Source organism: Aythya ferina, assembly GCF_964211825.1.
Source record: "Aythya ferina genome assembly, chromosome: 6".
NCBI lineage: Eukaryota > Metazoa > Chordata > Aves > Anseriformes > Anatidae > Aythya > Aythya ferina.
The window spans coordinates 38,176,763-38,194,855 of record NC_140303.1 but is presented as its reverse complement, the minus strand read 5'-3'; the positions used below and the strand labels follow the sequence as shown (position 1 = coordinate 38,194,855).

The 18,093-nt window shown below is 39.7% G+C and overlaps 1 long non-coding RNA gene across 1 annotated transcript in view; it reads right to left on the bottom strand.

Annotated features, from left to right (window-relative positions):
- Positions 1–9,775, bottom strand: part of LOC311439043 — a 22,534-nt gene extending 12,759 nt beyond the window's left edge. The window contains exon 1 of the long non-coding RNA XR_014694519.1: positions 9,534–9,775. This is a non-coding gene — a long non-coding RNA (uncharacterized lncRNA). The remainder of the gene's footprint in view (positions 1–9,533) is intronic.
- Between the last annotated feature and the right edge of the window lie 8,318 nt (positions 9,776–18,093).

The following is an 18,093-nucleotide window of genomic DNA, read 5'->3' as shown; positions in this document are numbered from 1 at the left end:
TGGAAGAGGGAATAAATGAAAGCAAATGCACTTTCATAATCTCCCATGGAAAAGCTGCAATTTTGACATTATTTCAGTATCTGCCTTTCTATATCCTTAAAGGAGAAATTCCTGGCTTATAAATAATGTATCCCAAGCTATGCTGAGTTGTTAATGAAAGTTTATCGAGATGGCAAAACTTTTTTAGAAGGCAATAGTAGTTGCAAGCGATTGCATCTGACCAGACTATAATGTATCCCTCTGGAAGGCAGCTCCAATTCACAGTATGAAGTAATCTTTTGTGAATGTTTTCCAAACTGTGATGCATACTTTACATTTTAAAGGAAGAGGCAAAAGTTAGCTATCTGTGAAGAAAGGGGAAAAACATCTGTTCCACACTTTCTGCTAATCAGACCTTAAGGAAACGCACATGAATTAATATTCCATATTTTAAACTTTTATGATTAGTCCATTTCAAAGTTTTAAAAGGGTATCGTTACAGTTCAAATAGTACTTCAGACATTTGACTTCTGCCACTGATTATTAATAATAATCATCCCATTTTCCCTTACACTTTTCAGCATGAATTCAGAATGTCAAAGCTCATTTTCTCATCAGCCTCAGATGCAGTTAAAGCACTGCAAACTTGAGTTCTCCTCTCAGGCACCTCGGTTTTACAATGGCATGGGGTTAGTTCCCAGCTTATGCTGGTGTAAGTGGGTCCAGATCCTTCTGAATCTGGTGACACAGGCTGTGGACACTTGGATTTTTGCTGTCAGTACCCAAATCCCTGGGTTTCTTGGCCCTGTCCCTGGCACATGTCCAGCCAAAAGTCCATGTGATTCCTGTGCCTGGTTGGCATCTTGTAAAGTAACAAAAGCCTGCATGGAATTATCTAAACACAGTCAAACCATGGACTTCATGAGACACTTCTGTGTACTTAGCAAGTAAGATGCTCAAAACTGATAACTTAATTTTCTCTTTGCATGCTGCTACAGAAAGGTTTGATTTGCCTTTGCAATGGTGCCACTTTGCACTGTGCCACCTCAGCTGAGGCCCTGAAATAATACCAGAGGGCTTGGAGCTCCAGAGCAGTTCCCTGCTCCATGCACAGCAATGCCACTCACTGGAGCAAGGTACTCCATGCATACCACTGCATAAATAACTGGGAAATATGGCTCAGGCACTGCTTTAAAAAAATAAAAATAAAATTAAAAAAATTGTTTTCTGCTTTATTTCCAAATACATGCTCTAAGCTGTTAATTGCTTATGCAACAAAGCCAAAGTTCTGGTCAGAGACAATCATTGTTTCTCTGCAGTTGTGCTGAAGGTCATGCTTGCTGTAGGAAGTGCGAGTGTGTTACATCGGTGCATGCCTCTCCTGCATGCCGGCACCAGCCTGGGGAAAACAGAGCCACAGAAATCAGCTCCTTACTGGCAGGCGGGTGAGAAAGCAGCCCCACAGCTTCAAAAGTTATGCCTTAGTCTACCTTCAACAGAAGGTAGATCACAGGTATGATAAAGGCTGAACATTTCTTCAGCCCTGTTCTCCAAAATTCTCTCTTCTGAACACATCCTCCTTTAGCTATGGATTTATCACACAGGCAAAGCAAACACCACCAAGCAGTGCTTCCTTGCACTGTGGGGCATTGCTTATCAAAGTTCAGGGAGAGATACCTGGCTTGTGGCTTGCTGCTTAGTTCACTTCTACCATGTGCCATGTTATCTTGTCCAGTGTTTGCACATCCAACAGCAAAAGGAAGAACATGTTTAGCATCCAAGCATGTATGCTGCATAATAAAGGTTATAAGAAATTATTCTTATGGAATGCCATCTGGCTCATAAAATCCTGGTACCTCTATTTAGGAAAGCCAAATGGAATTCTGACTTGTTTCCATGATTTTCCTTTCAAGCAGAGTAAAGCATTTCCATTTATTTTTCAGATAATGAAAAGTGTCATTTCCTTTAAAGAGCCAACAATAAATACAGTCGTGCTTTGGGAGCCTGTTTATTTACTATCTTTTCTTTTACTCAAGAGAGGAACAAAGAGTCCAGTTACTATAAGATCGTTGTGATTTCCAGATGATAGAGATCACCATTGTTCCACTGATGTCACCTACGTGAGGGTGAGCAGAAAGTAACACGGGTTACACTTCCACTCATATCCAGAGCCAGCATCAACACCGTGAAGTTTGAAGTGGTGGGTACCAAGGGTGCCTCATGTATGACATGAGGATTTTACACTCCTAAGCCATGATAGGATGACATAGATTGCGATAACACATAAGAACATGTAGAATAGCACTAACACCTTCACTGCATTTTGAGGCACACAACAACCCACTCAGAGTAAAGCTGTAGCTGTCATCTCATCCTTTGGCCCACCTCTTGCGCTGTACCTGGTACAGCAGAGAAAACTGCCTTTATTTAAGAGAGGCAGGCAAACACTCAGGCATGGGAGGCATTAAATGCTCAATTGTATGTCTCAGTGGCACTGGGCACAACCGAGGTGCCTCACCACTTTGCCAGGACTAAGTGTTTCGTCTCTATTGTCCTTCACCCAACAGCCACCTTGGCACTGCAGTTTAATATTCATGTCATCACCATTGCTAACTGTTAAAATCTGGATGATATAAATAATGAATTAATATGTATGTGCAGATCTCTATTTTGCCCAATATTTCTTACGCTTTTTTTATTGGAGTCTCAGCATTCTGAAGGCAAATAGAAATGATTCTTCCCCTTTCAGCTTGTCTTTTCTATCATTGCAGCAAATTAGCGGCTCCACTTCAGTCGCTGCAGTTGTTGCAGAAGAAAGGGAACTTCGCTTGGGCACACCAAAATGGAGCACTGGCACCAGCCAACATACACCAACAGGTGTGAGCATGGTCTGGTTTTATCTATATCCCTAATTGAGGGATAGTGACTTTACTGGTCAGGGCTGTCCTTACACCTGCAGAGCCTCCAAAGCCTTCAGTGGTCTATGACATACAGGACATGGCACAGGCCAGCAAAGTTAGGAGACTAGCTGAAATTAGAGCCATCTTAATGAACTTGCTGTATAGGCACTCATAAGAAAAAAAAAATCTCCAAAAGTTCACGATTCAGCTTTAGCAGGTGTTTGCCTTTGAAAAGCAAAGCTTGGGTCTACACGCTCGCTGGGTAGAAACAAGCTCAGCTCCGTTTGCCTCGACAGAGCCAATGCCATTTACATTGGCAGTAAATCTGGCCCTAGCTCTGCGTTTTGGGAGGGAATCTTGAAAAACAACCTGCACCAAGCTGTTCCTTTTTTCCTGTTTTTGAAAACTTCATTGGAATAGAAGTTTTTAACCCAAATTCCACAGTCAGCCTCAGTCTGAAATAAAAAGGAGAATATATCAGCTAAGGCTCGATTCTCAGACTTAGTTTAAAAAATATTTGAGGTCAATGAAACCTGAAATAGGCCACTAATATTAATTATGCCTAGAGTAAGATTTTTCAAAACTATTTTTGAGCTGGAAGATGACGAGGAATGCCTGGTAAGTTTTCAAAATCACTTATGATGCGGCTCTCCAGAGCCATAGTACAACCAAAGATGTGTTCAAAGGGTATTCTTACCACCTCTGATAGTTATCAGATAAAACATCTTTTGCCGAGCATATCTTCAGCTCCCCCATTAGTGGTGGAGCTATATGCATTTTTTTATTACTTGAAGATCTGGTCTGGTTAAGTTAAAAAGCCAATTAATAAAGAAGAATTTAAGTAACTGTAAGCCATATGCTCAGTATGTTCTCTGTCCCCAGTGAGAACAGGTGACTTTTACAATGAGGCTGCCTATACCAACACTTGCTCAGCCTTGAGAAGTGTCACAATTTTGAAAGATTTCAATGAAAAGTGGCCATTAATAAGTTAGGTGCCTTTCCTCAAAGTAACATCTTACTTAGATCAGGAGATCATTTTTCCCTCCTGCTCTTAAAAAACATTTTGCTATTCATTCAGTGTGCCCTATTAGCAGAAAATAGAAAAAGTTCTGATGCATCATAGCATGCATCTGAAATTCTAATTCTAATTAACAAGAAGTCATCTGTAGTTGTCCGACATCATATTATTAATTCACAAAGCAATAAAGGGATATATTTCAGACTGAACAAGGAGATAGGTACTGAACGGGGTCATACTATTTCACTACACATAATTTGTCATGGTCTTTAACTATTTCACACCTATACAGGTGAACTAATATAATATCCTATTATAAATATAATTTCTTACATATAAAGAGCAGTTGTAACAATATGATTTATTTTCATGAACTTAAAACCTAATTTAGTATTAAATCTGTATAACCCAAGGTTGCATAAGGAAATATATTTTTACTGTACGTAGACTTTTGTACTCTATGTACTTTTGAGCAAGAAAGGCAATTATAGGGACACTGTAATATGCTTTCTGGCATTATGATCAATATGTACATTAACTTATTTTAAAATTATATTCAGTAGCGGGAACAGTAGATTTGATAATTCATAGGAAAAAAAAAAAAAAATGATTGCAGTTAACTTCTAGTCAAGTTTACATTCCAAAAGTCTTCTGCTAGACTTTGACTTACACCCCAGAGGTATTTCTTAAAATGCATAGCCATTGAGTAAAACTTTCTTTCTCATTAAAATAAATAAATAAATAAATAAAATGTAGGGAAACCTTAAAGCATCCATCCATCTATTCATCCACCCATTACCTTTCCAGCAAGAGAATGTGCAGTTACTAGAATTTTTTACAATTAGTTTTCTGAGAGTCCTTTAAATGCAAACCTGTAAGAGGAAAGTAAAAACAAATCAAAGTTAATCATGACTGGCTGGAACAAAATGCTTAAATCAATATGACGACGGCTCATCTGCTCGTCATTTAGCCATTACCTGGGAGACGAGGACCTCCTGCTATGCTGATTTTTTTTTTTCTTTTTGATACATATTTACCACTGCCTTGGTTCTGCATACACATACAAAGCCAAAGTCATTCCAGACTCCCCCTGTCATTATACTGTTTACTCTTCATATCTTATTTATTCCTGTTTGTTCTTTACATTGGATACAGAGACAAGCACATACAAACATTGGGATGTTCAAGAAGTTTAGTTAGAAGGGAGGGCAAAAGGCACCGTCTTTCATTTACAGCATCCTGGAGAAAATGACAACACAACAAAACAACATAACAATTCTCCTAACAGAGAAAACCTATGTATGGAAAGATTTTCTTTAAATTAAAATGAGGGGGAATGCTGCACAACATTAATCAGCTTAGAAGTAGTTTGAAGTATTTCTTTGCCATGTACAGAAGCCAGGTTAAAACATGTTTCTAGTACAAATTTAGAAATGGAAACCTCATTGTCTGCTGTTTAATGCACCAAAAACCTAAGGATGTAAAGCACAAAACTACAGAGAAGGCATTCTGGTGGTCCCATAGACCTGATCCTTACCCTACTCAGGGGAGCAGAAATCCCAAATCTGTTCACATTGGTGGTGTTTCACTAGGGTCTGACACTGGGAGCAAAATCAAACACATTGTGTGCACTATGCACACCTTACTTTTACTGAAAGCCACAAAACTTCCCCAGAAACATAGTCTCTGGATTCTGATGGCAACAGACTTCTGGATAGCAAAGACTACCTGGTCATAATCATGACAGAGTAAAGCCTTTCCTTCTGGTTCTCAAACTGGAATACATTGTCATGTCTTCTTTTTGGGAGATGACCACCAAATGGGAGCCAATGCCATCTCTGGAAGAAAAGACTATTACACAATCTCAAAATAAATACACCTATTTGCATATATGAGCACTAGAGCATTATTTGCAGCCAATAATATCTCTTCCTTACACCATTAGGAATACAACATCCTACAACTCAGGCCAACCAGAATAATGGGGGCAGGAGGTGCTGTTGTTTTGGGATATTTGTATAAATTCATATAATCCTACAGTCAAAGCAACTCTAAGTTGATCAGAGCTGTCTAATAAGAAACCAGACTGATCACAAACGCATTTATTTAATAATCAGTCTTAACTGCACTCCTCTCAGACCTGTATGTGTACAGGCTTTCTTGGATCCTGATGGCACCACGGTTACAGAAAGGCAAACTCCGAACTGAACAGCTACCGGCCCCTCCTTCTCGCTTTTCTTTTCTCAGCAGGTTAAACGTGGAAAATGCTAAAAATCCATGGGGAGGGGGTACGAAATGAAGCGTAAATAGGTATGGAAAACCTATGAGAAAACTGTTATGGAAGGTGCCTGAATGGCAAAGTGCAAAGGGTGACAAGAAGAAAATTGTGATGGCACACAAAAGGCAAGAGAATAAGAAAGATGTGATACAATAGATAGCCGGCGTTCGCCTATCAACTGCCTGGGAGCTCCTGTTCCTCCCTCCTCCCCCTCAATACGTGCATTTTTTTTGTTATGATAAAGGACATTCATGATCAGTAACAATGTTATAATGATAGTAAATGCAGGATTTAAGGTATATAAAACCTCCAGCCAGCATTAGAAAGCCACCGAGGGGGAGTTACCTTGCACTAGGTTCTATTTAGTGATGGTTCCACTCTTTCACTCCCTGACTGCAAATCAGCATTTTTAGTGGACAATAGGCTCAGCAGTGGCCTTATGATTGCCTCTTTTCAAATGGAAATGGCTATCCTAACTCCTCTGCCAGGTTTTTCTTACTAGAGCACAAATTGCAGTTTACAAGGCTCTGAGGGGAAAAAAAATCTTAGCTGAATATCTTTTTTTTATTCGACAAACTGACATGTAAATTACCCTTTAAGTGCTCCACTCTAGGGCTCTGATCATCTCCTAATTGTCACAGTCAATTGTAGCCAACAGTCTCTTCAATCCCAAGCGCTTTGACAACAAGCATAAGGATCAAAGCAGAATCAGCTCCCTTCAATATCCCTCTGTTTAGGATGCTACAAAAAGCCTGAAAAAGAAAGGTGTAAGGGCATTGCTGGAGAAGGGACTGAGAGTAGAAAGTACTACAGCAGTCATTTTCTTCTTCACTAATATTATATATCCCTATATGCTCTGTTATCCCGTGTTCGGCGCAAATACATAAACATCACGGAGAATAACTGGTATAAGATGACTGATGTTTTACTACTTAGAAATAAATTCATAGTGCATTTGTGCCGTCTCCTGTATGCCCGTCCCCCCCATACACTCAGCTCTCCCCTCTGCTCTGGGAAGGAATACAACAGCAATCATTTCCTAAGCAACTTTCGTGTTGTTTTTTTTTTTTTTTTTGTTTGTTTTTTTTTTTTTGTTTTTTGTTTTTTGTTTTTTGTTTTTTGTTTTTTGTTTTTGTTTTTTTTTTTTTCCCAGAGCAGTCCCACATTGTCTTCCAGGACAGCCGGGGTGCCAAACACCCTCCCCGATGGCAACCCATGGAGAGTTGCATTCACGGAGCCGGTGCGAGGGAGAGGAGCAGTGGGCTGTTTGTGCAGCTCTGCCTTTGCTTTCTGAAGTGCCTATAACCCAAGGTCAGGCAGAGGCTAGAGCAAAGCCCGCTCGTTCGGTTGGAATCCAACCCTCGCAACAGCCAGTTTCAGTCACATCCAAAACGGCTGGGAAGAAAGACAAGAATAAAAACAGCAGTCCTCAAAATCTGCCCAGGGAAAATGATTTGCTGCAATTCTGAAAGGAGATTCACCTCTTATTGTATTCCCGGCCACTTTAGATGAGCACAACACTGCGCTGCTTAACTTTCTGTGCTGGCTGGCTGCGTTTGATGATATGAGCTTGCTCGCTCTGCAACACACTTTCATACCCTCAGCGCCTTGCAGACGCCTCAAAGTAAGCCTTGTTGAAGTTGTTTTTCTAGGGAATAGGAGTAAGGCGGAGCTATTCTGAGTCATATTTTTACTTCTAAACTTGTACGTACTCACTGACGTAGCAGTAACTCCCACAGAGGCTCCCAAACAGCCTCTGCCGTGCAGGCTGCAGGGGAGGAATGGCACAGTGGCTGTAGGAGATGTGCTGCTGGAGTGGGAAAGAGCCTGCAGGATACCAGGGAGGCAACCCAGGGATGTGCCAATCCAAAAAGATTTCCAGACACATAATCTGGCTCTGCACGGTTAGGCAACTGGGTCCTTTGGGGGTCTCCAATGAGCTTGCTGTGAAATGGGAAGGATACAATAGACTTCATGCGCTTCCCTGGAGCTTCTGTCTCTCCCACTCCTGCAAGAGAGATGTTCCACAGGAGAGCCTGAAGGCCCAAAGTCCAAAAATAAAGGGAATTTTGAGGTGAAAACCTCCTTGCTCCGTCTTAAGAAACTAATTCACTTCTTACAGCTATTGTCAAGAAACCTCCAATTGACATTTCTCAAAGACAATGCACTTTGTTGGCTCATGTAACGCTGGAGGAATGGTGGGCGAGACAGCTGGAAGCGGTCAGCAACCTGCTGCCCCCCCTCTGTGTACAAGATGAGCCAAGTCAGATCCATAGGCCAGCAAAAAGCCATTCATCTGCCTAACAGGACCCCAAGGCAAGGCTTTGAGGTAGATATCTCCAAACCATCACTTATATCGAGTTCCCCAAAGAAGACCAAAATCTAAACAGTGCAAGCAGTAACCCTGTTTTTACAGACTTGGAGCTTGTAGGAAGGATGGCACAGATGCAACAAGGCTTCCTATAGAGCTGCTCCGTGCCCACGCACCACTCGTGCCCGCGCCCACCACCGTGAGCCCCCTGGTACCCCCGTGTGCACGTCACAGAGCATTACTGGGTCAGGTATGCTAAACACAGACAACAAACGAGATACAGAGTTGACATGGGGACTGGTGAGAAAAGTCCTTTCAGTAAGGAAGGGGAACAAAAAGTCAGCATTTCTCATGGGAAAGATATTCCAAAAGCACTGATTGGGAAGCATCAAGAGCACTTGGTTGAATGATGTGGAGACAATACAGAAGGTTAATATATCATTTTAAATAAATACAAAACCAAAGTGATAACATTGAAGTGAAATGGTTGTCAAGCTGTTTTATTTTCATTCTATCAAGGGGAAATATTTTAACTCTTTCCAACCAAAAATTTCTCTGAAAAAGGCATATTTTAAAGAAAACTTTCAGCTTAGTGAAACTTGCTTTCTCTGGCATTTCTTCATCAGCAAATTTGCAAAAAGTTCTGTAGCTCTATATAACAGTATCTCCTCCAGACAGCTAAATCCTGAGGTGGCTCGTATTTAGATGTACAGAAAAGCTTCTTTGATATTCAGCATTGCAAGGCAAACCTCATTATTTTCTAGGAAGATTGTTCCAAGACACTAGGACACCTTCCAAATGATGTCTTCCCAGTATCAGAAAACTATTCCATTGCTATTTAATTCACCAGAATTAATTTGGTATATAAAGATATTTTCACCTGCTCATTTACTCGCAAGAATACCACAAGAACTTTACAGTCGCAGGAACATGATTAACTTTGTTGTTGTTGTTGTTTAATAATAACCTATTCCTATTTAAAGAACAGAAACATATCCAAATAGCAAGAAATCAGCTAACACAGCTTGTACTATTTTCTCACCTCACCTGAAAACACATCCAAATGCTTATTACATGTAACTTGCTTCCCAGCTTTGTCTGCGGAGTTGCTGCTGACAGTCTGCAGACAGATGAGTAGCACAGTAGTCTTGGATATTTTCCTTGTTTCCAGCTGCTAAATCATAATAAAGAAGGTTAAAATAATACTCTTTTCCTATCAGAACTTTTCCATGGAGATAATTGCTCTAGTGTTTGCAAACTACGGATTTCATTACCAGAAAGTAGTAGTCCACGTGACCGTGAATGGGAGGAGATAAGCTCAATGAGACAATTTTCCCTTAAAATAAGACGCACATTATGGAAAAAGTTGGAAAAACCCTGCCCTGCCAGAGAACACGGACTTTTTTCCAACACAAGGATTGCACAGCACTAGAGACTGTGAGATGGACTGAGCTATTTGTTGCACGTGACCGTTTCATAATCCCTGCAAGTTGCAGTTTATTATGGGGGATTGAACAATTGCCTTGCATGACTGCAACAAGGGGGAAGGTGCCATAATATTGCTCATGTGATGGAGCAGCAGGCAAGAAAGTGCCTCCTCCAGCCACACCACCAGTCTGGCAAGGCACTAAGCCTGGCACTGCCTCCCACATAAAGCAGTGAGTCCTGGAGCTGCCCAGGAGTGCAGGGGCTCCTCTGGAAGTGTTATACCGGGAGGGATTTCTGCATGCTGCTCAGCAGCATCATTTACTGATAGGATGCTGGTGCCCTTTACTACAGCCTATAACATAACCCCCCAATCTGGTTGTAAAGGGGTGGAATAATAGTGTCCATTGTGTCGCTGACATTTCTCTCGGAGGGGGTGGCTTTTCAGTAAGCAGTTATGTTTCCCTACTTAGCTCTAAACCACGGGCATGGATTTTTGCAGCCCTTACTTTTATGCTTCTGAAAAGCGAAAGGATGAAAGGTTACACTGGGGGAGTCCAGAAGGGACAGCCAAAACGCATGCACTGATGGGATGCGAAAGTCCGTGGCCTCACAACCACTTCAGGACAATTGCAAGGTTACTGATATGACTCCTAAATCGCCAATGATTAACCACTGTGTTCTGGTCGTTAAATCCTTGTGCAGTTAGGTCTTTCAGGCACCAAAGTAAGACCATTTCTCGCCAGGGTGCTTTGCAGGTATCCACACTGAGTTTGCTAAATACATGCATCGAGTCTCTACTTCTGCAAAGGACAAAGCCATGTAAAGCGCCCTCAGAAGTGCTTGGGAAGCTGCCTGCTAAGGCTTTATCTGGGATTCGTTCTAAGAAAATCACATGCTGCTTTTTAAGTGATTATTTCTAGAAGGTGCCCAGAGGCAGAGAGGGTGGGACAGTGACCGCAGCTCCTTCTGAGCAAAGGCAGAGGTTCAAGCCACTGAATGCTCACAGCAGAGATCACAGGACTTGTGCTGCTGTAGCCAAATTTCATGCAACTGGTTGCTGTTGGGGAGAAGGAGCTCTCTTGGGTGCCTTCGCAGCTCATTAGCAGAGTTCCTACTGCAGCTAGCTCAACCACACAGCTCCCACTCTAGCCACATCCTTCTGAGCCCAGGAAAACATCACAATCCCATTTTACAGAGGACACAGAGGCCATTTTAACTCTGGGATCCAAGTCTATTAAAAGCTAATGAGAAGATGCGTTGTCCAGTGAATTCACCAAAGTCATAAAAACATGGGTTTCCGAGCCAGGGCCTCAACACAGAAGCTCCCAGGTCCTCTGTGCTCAGACAGTTTGCCATCACGGAGACCTTCCTGCTCTTAGCCGCTGCTTGGTCAATGCCAGGCAACTTAATTTACACTGGAGACACTGCTCACTCCCAGACTCACGCACACCATCCAGAACAAGGGCATCATTCATGGGCATCAGCATCTGAACTTGTTTGTAAAGAAAACTCTTTTAAATAATAACCAGGGAGTTACAGAGAGCACGTCTAATCACAACTATTAAGAAGAACATTGTTCAGTATTTATCAGATCAGACAGGAGTTTGCTTCAGAAAAGTGGTTTCAATAAAGGATCTTAAGTATATCCCCAGTGCTATAGTGAATGCAGATATTATTTTACAACAGCAGAATTTCTACCTATCACTGAACTGTAAATTTAATTGATGTTAAGCAAGAAGAACCACAAGAACACAATGAGTGCCCATTTCTCACAGCCTCTCTATCCTGCATGCAGTTACTTAGGGCTTATATACCACCAGTTTAGAAACATGCCTAATTGCTTATGGTCAACGTCGTACCACTGCCAGATCACACATTAAACAGATAACCACTATTATTATAAGAGCAACTTCCTTGACCTCATATTTTGGTCTGGCTTCGAATTCCTGTATTTTACCAGTTTGGTTTGTTACATTATGCCAACCTTCTGCCTGTACATGTCATTTTCTACTCCTGTAAGTGACCGGTGCAATAGAAAGCTTACTATAAAATGCATATTTGAGCACATGAATAGAATAAATTCAAGAAATGTGATCACAGTTGCTCCTGCAATGTTTTTATAAACACAGTCTCTGCTTTTTTATTATAGTTAAGGTACAGTGTGTTATTTGGCAGGGAAATCTGACTTGAAAATGTAAAAGGTTCAGGCAACCACACATTTGGAAGTAGAAATCTTTCCTTAAAACATGGCTCTGGTTTTTAAACATAGCAAAATTTCTGGAAACTTCAGTTTCTCAAAGTCTGCCAAAGCTGCAGTCACATGTAACATATTCTTGGGGCTTACATATAATGTTTCAAGTAATAAACAACATCTTGTTTAGAGCAGCATGGAAAAAAAAAGGGGGGAAAGCACTCATTAGGAGTCAAAGCTCTACATCAGTACTAAAAACAAAACATGTTTCTCACAATGAAAACTCAGAACAACTTTTATGATTTATTAATAAAAGATTTATGTGCTCTTCACATCTCTAATAATTGCAGTTAAAATCATAGGTTAAATTCTTACGGCAATTAGGTAAATTATATTACAAAAGAAAGAAAATTTCATATTCATTGAAGTGCACTCAGGTTTTCAGTAACAAAATGAAGAGATATTAGCTGTAATTCAGTAACAGAATGAGCTATATATCGTACATAACTATACATTGCCAGCAGCCCTTCAATGCTTTCTGTATAACTCATTTATCATACACTTTTTATTCAGGAACAAGGCTGTATGAAAGAAAAAAAAAAATGTTGCCCATGTGAAGTCTCATCATGCAAAATATTCACAGCTTAAATATATGCACAGTCATCTCTACTAGTCAGACACCATTTCAGTCCACGCATCAGAATACATATTAACAAAACGATATTGAGACAGAAATAGCACACCGCAGCCAGCAGTGAAGTATGGGCCATAATGCCTACCTCACTGGGATCTGGTCGGGTTTAATTAATTAATGCTTATGAAGCACTATGAGCTCCTCAGATCATCACTTCAATTCATTACCACCAACATTTGTTTTGTATCCCACTTTCCCCCCTTAATTCAACAGTGAATTTCCTTCAGAAAGTGCTGCATTTACGGAGTAATGAAACGGCTGGAGTGATCTGACAGAGCTGCATTCGCAGGAGTATAGAAGGGAGCAGGACCCCTTCCCTTTCCTTTCTGTTCTTTTGGCATCAGGTCTAAGGAGAGTGTGAAGCTTCATGATGTACAATCCTTCCCCTGAGAAGCCATTCTGGACCAAAGCTATGTCAAAACACAGCAGGAAAGGTTAAAGGTAAGATGTAACATCAAAGAATTAGATATTAGTCTGGGAAGCACCATCGCTCACATTCATGTTAATTAAGGATGGGTATGAGCTACAAAGTTCAGAGGAGGATATGGATACAGGCATCTAGTTCTTGCCTCATCTCTAATAATTATTAGATACATTGGCTGGAAATAGTTGGAAAGAAAATCAATAAGAGAATGAGTCAAGAAAATGAATGGCAATTTCAAATACTTACATGCATAGGATTTCACTCAAGGGCGAGACAAGATAAAATAAGTAGTCTGTATTAAAACAAAACAAAATATACTTTGATCAAAACTCCATTCAGTGGAATTTCCTTTAAGGACTTCAAAATTGGAAGGCTAGAAAACTTAACAGAAAGATTATCTGGTAAAACTCTAAGGTTGTTATAGAATTTCAGAGAAGAAACCAGATTAAGACAACAAAATTACTGGTGGAAGAAAAGTTGATAAAGAAGACTAGAATTTGATAATGGGGGAATTTAATTATTCAGGTATTGATTGTTATGATAACAATGTGGATACCAACGGAGTTTGTTTGTAGTGGCAATGCTATTAGCCCAATGAGCAACCAGTAGTTACGCTGAACCCTATACTTGGAGATAAGCATGTGTACTGTTCTAAGATTAATTTTAATTATAAAATTTAACTCTAATTACATTTAATTTTAATATAATTTAAAAGTTAATGATAGGGAGCTCAAACTTCACTATGATAAAGATCCTCATAGATGTAAGGGATAAATCAATAGAAGACATTCTTATCAAGAAAATCTTGGGAGAGTCTCAAAGTAAATACTCAGGTCAAAAGAACAATTAAGGAAACCTAAGACACTCTTAGTAAGATTTCCGTTTTGAATCAATATTAACAACAACAGAGTTCACAGAGCCAATAGGGAAAAAATGGCCAATAACACATAATAATGGCAATCTAGTAATAGTGAACCAGCAAAAAGCAAATAAGCTTTACGGGGTGTATTTTGTAGATATTCTGACTAGCAAGTTCTTCATCAAAGATGGGACCTCATCTTTCAGGACTCACAAGTATAACTTCTTGTTATTTTTGTTCCTGGCATACCAAAGCATGGGCTTAGCAGTTTATAAATGGAATTGACCTCATGCAGTCCCATGACCATAAGACTCATCTGCAGTTCCATATATTATATCTCCAATCACTGTAATACAACCAATGTACCTGGGAGCAGGTACTTAAAATCCATCTCTCTAACAGGGCTCCAGCAAGAGGAGTGAGAAGCAACCTCTGAAGCTTGGTGAAGATGTGGTCTTAATTTTTTATGCCTCCTTCAGACCAGTGTTAAAGCTGACTGTTTTTCCCACAGGCTGGACACATGCACTTTTGTTGCCAACTTACTGCATCAAGGAAAGCACCATCAACAAATGCTGTGCTTTGCACAATGCTGCAGACTTCTCTGCCAATGAATGTCCACTTTTGTGTCTAACCTTGGTGGAGTGGAGGCTAGGGACTCCCACGGTGTTTGGCATGTCTCCAGGCTTCTGAGTAAGATCTTGTGTTGTCCCCAAAAACCTTCCTGGCTTAACTGAGCGTTGTTTTGCCTAGCTTTTCCCTTTGTTTGTACAGAAGGCTCAGCTCCCTTAGATCTGATGGCCATCCCATGTTTCCACCATAGGCAAGAAGAGTGTGGACCCAAATTGGTCAAAAAAAAAATCCTATCAGACTTCTTTTATCATTGGTTTAAAATTAAACAAAACGAAGACACTATTTTTCATGGAAACTAATCTTCTTTCAGGGTAAAATGCAATTTTCATGGGGAGAGAAAAAAATAGAAATATCAATTTTGTTTTTCTTGTGGGAAAAAAAAAAAAAGTTTTTTTTGAAACACCATCACAGTGCCTCACAGCTTATTCCTTTCTATGATTTATAAACCAGATTACAATTTGTGAAATATCATCGCACCTCAGTAGAGACCTGGACACTTCAGAAGGCAGAACCCTCTTTTTCCAATAAGAACTAGATTTTTAAACACCACTTTTTTTGGCCTTAAATTTTTAGTTTGGTTTCAGCCTGAGGAGAGGGGCTACTTCCTCTCTAAAATGTTAGTTTTCCAATCAAACTAAGCATAGCATTTTTAACTGCATTTACCAAAAATTGCCAGGTTCAGCATTGCAATGGAAGGACCTACAGATCAACAAGCTGATATGTGAACAGAAAACTGGAAAGGATAATAAACTTCGTAAAATAATGGAAAATTAAAGCAAAGAAACTACTAATCTGCTACAAAATAGTATATAGTACATATAATTTAGTAAGACATTAAGAACTATTTTGGCAGCAGCAAATAAAAATATACTTCTTCAGCTAGAGAGATCCATAAGAAATGTGAATAGATATCTGTGATAAATCAGAAATGTTAAGAAGCATCCCAGCAGTAATTCTGATCGCTTGGCACAGAAGTAAAGCAAATACATTGCATAAGGGTTAACTCCGCATCTCACATAAATCAAGTTAACACCATTTAAGTTAGCAAAATTTATTCAAAGTCAAATTCATTTACTCTAGCCAAAGATCTGTCCCTAATTGTATCCTTCGCATTTTATACTGCATTAACTATTTTAACGTATTCAGCTTTAAAGCCCAATGTACTTCAATATAAACTCCATTACATATACATATATACACTTTTGTGTACATATGCACATGCAGAGGAATACATACATATAAAATACTTTTAAATCGTAATATAAACAAATTAACATAACACAATTCATAGCTATGAAGAATAGACTAGGAGCAGTTTTACAGGATTTAGTGGGGAAACATGCTGAAAATCCTAATTTGAGTAGAGTCAACCAATGTGGATTTAGGGCAGGAAATCTTGCTCAAATAATTTGTTGGAATTGTAAAGATATCACTGCCAAGGTAGGCAAAGAAAATAGTATAGGTGGTATATAATATGCCTAGACTTTCTTGAGAGTGTTTGATAAGATCCTACACTGCAGATTACCAGCAAGGTACAGAGCCACTGTGTAAATGATAACAAACTTTAATGAACTGATAACAGTAGGAAAACAGCATTCATTGAATGACTTCAAGATTGGCAGTCAATACAGGATAGTGCTTTGGTCAGGTTAGGAGCTTGTCTTGTCTCTAATCTATGCAAAAGGATTAAATCAGAATATCAAAGGTAACATATCAAAATATGCCAGGGACATGAGTTACAGTAGCAACAACTGCCTGAATGCAAGATCCAGATCACCAACACATGCAGCATCAGCACCACCAGGAACACTGTTGGGCTGGAGCACAGAGCTGATAGAGCAAAGTAAACAGGCTTGTTTGATGCAGAGAAAATGTGAAAGCGTGCACCAGCTGGGGAGAAGGGTGGAAAGAAACGATGGAGGGATGCCATGCAAAGGGAAGAGAGGAGAGCAAGAAAGAGCTCAGGCAGAAATTGGAATTCCAGGAAAAGGGAAGAATAGAATAAATAGGATGTTGCTCTGCTTGTTTGTTTGTTTTTAGCTTTGAATTAGGAGCTTGAAAATTTAGAAATTAAAAAAAAAATAAATAAATAAAAATCCAGATTATTATTATTAATTAGTTAAAAAAAAAAAAAAAAAAAAAAAAAAAAACACTATCCATTGCAATTTAATGGGTAAGTACCTGGGTAAGACTTTTTAACCCAGGGATGGTGCTATCACGAGAATCAGATAACAAAGCTAATCCTCCTTCCTTTGCACCCAAGCCCCATGTAGTTTTGAAGCACTGCCGGTCCCTTTCTGCCCCCAGGGTGATATGAACCTGTCCGGGGTAGCTTAGCACAGGCAGGAGACTGGAGGCAGGACAAAAAGCCTGAGGGCTTATTTCTGTGCCACAGTGTCTCAGGTTTAAAGTGAAGACCCTTAACAGCCCTCATTTTTTTCCTAATGGTATAGGTTATTTTTTTCCCCTCATGGTAATAACACAGAATTTCACCAGATATTTAAAAAAAAAAGAGCATCAGTTAAGAAAGGGCAGTGTTGACTCTCTAACTTTTCTCAAGTTATACTTCCATGGTGTTTCAAACAACTCGTCTAACATTACAGCCAATTTCTGTTAGCTTTACTGCCATGTCTGCTTCATTTGTTTTAGTAGAACATCTTTCAAGAGTATGACAAAAAAAAAAAAAAAAAAAAAAAAAAAAAAAAAAAAATTTGGCCTTGTAAGCATTGATCAGAACTGTACAAAGACTAAAACTTCTGCTCGTTATACATATTTTTAACCAATTAATTAACTCTTTATGTGAGAAACCTCAGGAAAAACAAAGCAAAACAAAAAAAAAGTAGTCTGACATAGTGGTTGTTGCTATGCTAATTTCAGATTTCACAGATACAGTACATTTAGATGGGGAATGGGAAATCCAAGGATTTTAGTTGTGGGTGTTTACAGTGCAACAAATGCCAAGGGAGATGTCTCCCATCCCTCAGTCCCATGAGCCCAGTGTCAGAACAACACTGTCTGGGATTCTTGCATTTTCAAATCACCTTTGGATCACCAACTCTCTGGTAAGTTTGAACTCAAACCCCCAGATTAAAAGGCAAATATTTTAGCATATTTTACAGGTGGTTTTGGTTGTTTTTTGTTTGTTTGTTTGTTTGTTTTCTGAATCGCTGTGGATCCTGAATTTGAACTTGAAGTTTTCTGTGCCACTTTGGTACTGTATACTGATTTTTCTACAGCTGGATGTCCGTGGCTTCCCTTCTCAGAACTGTTTCCTCACCTGCCTGAAACTAATAGATATTTTTCTTCTGGTTCCAAGTTTCTCAGAGTTCTTTGTCCACCCTCTGCTGCCATCTTAGTTCCTGAATAAAACCTCAGCGTTTC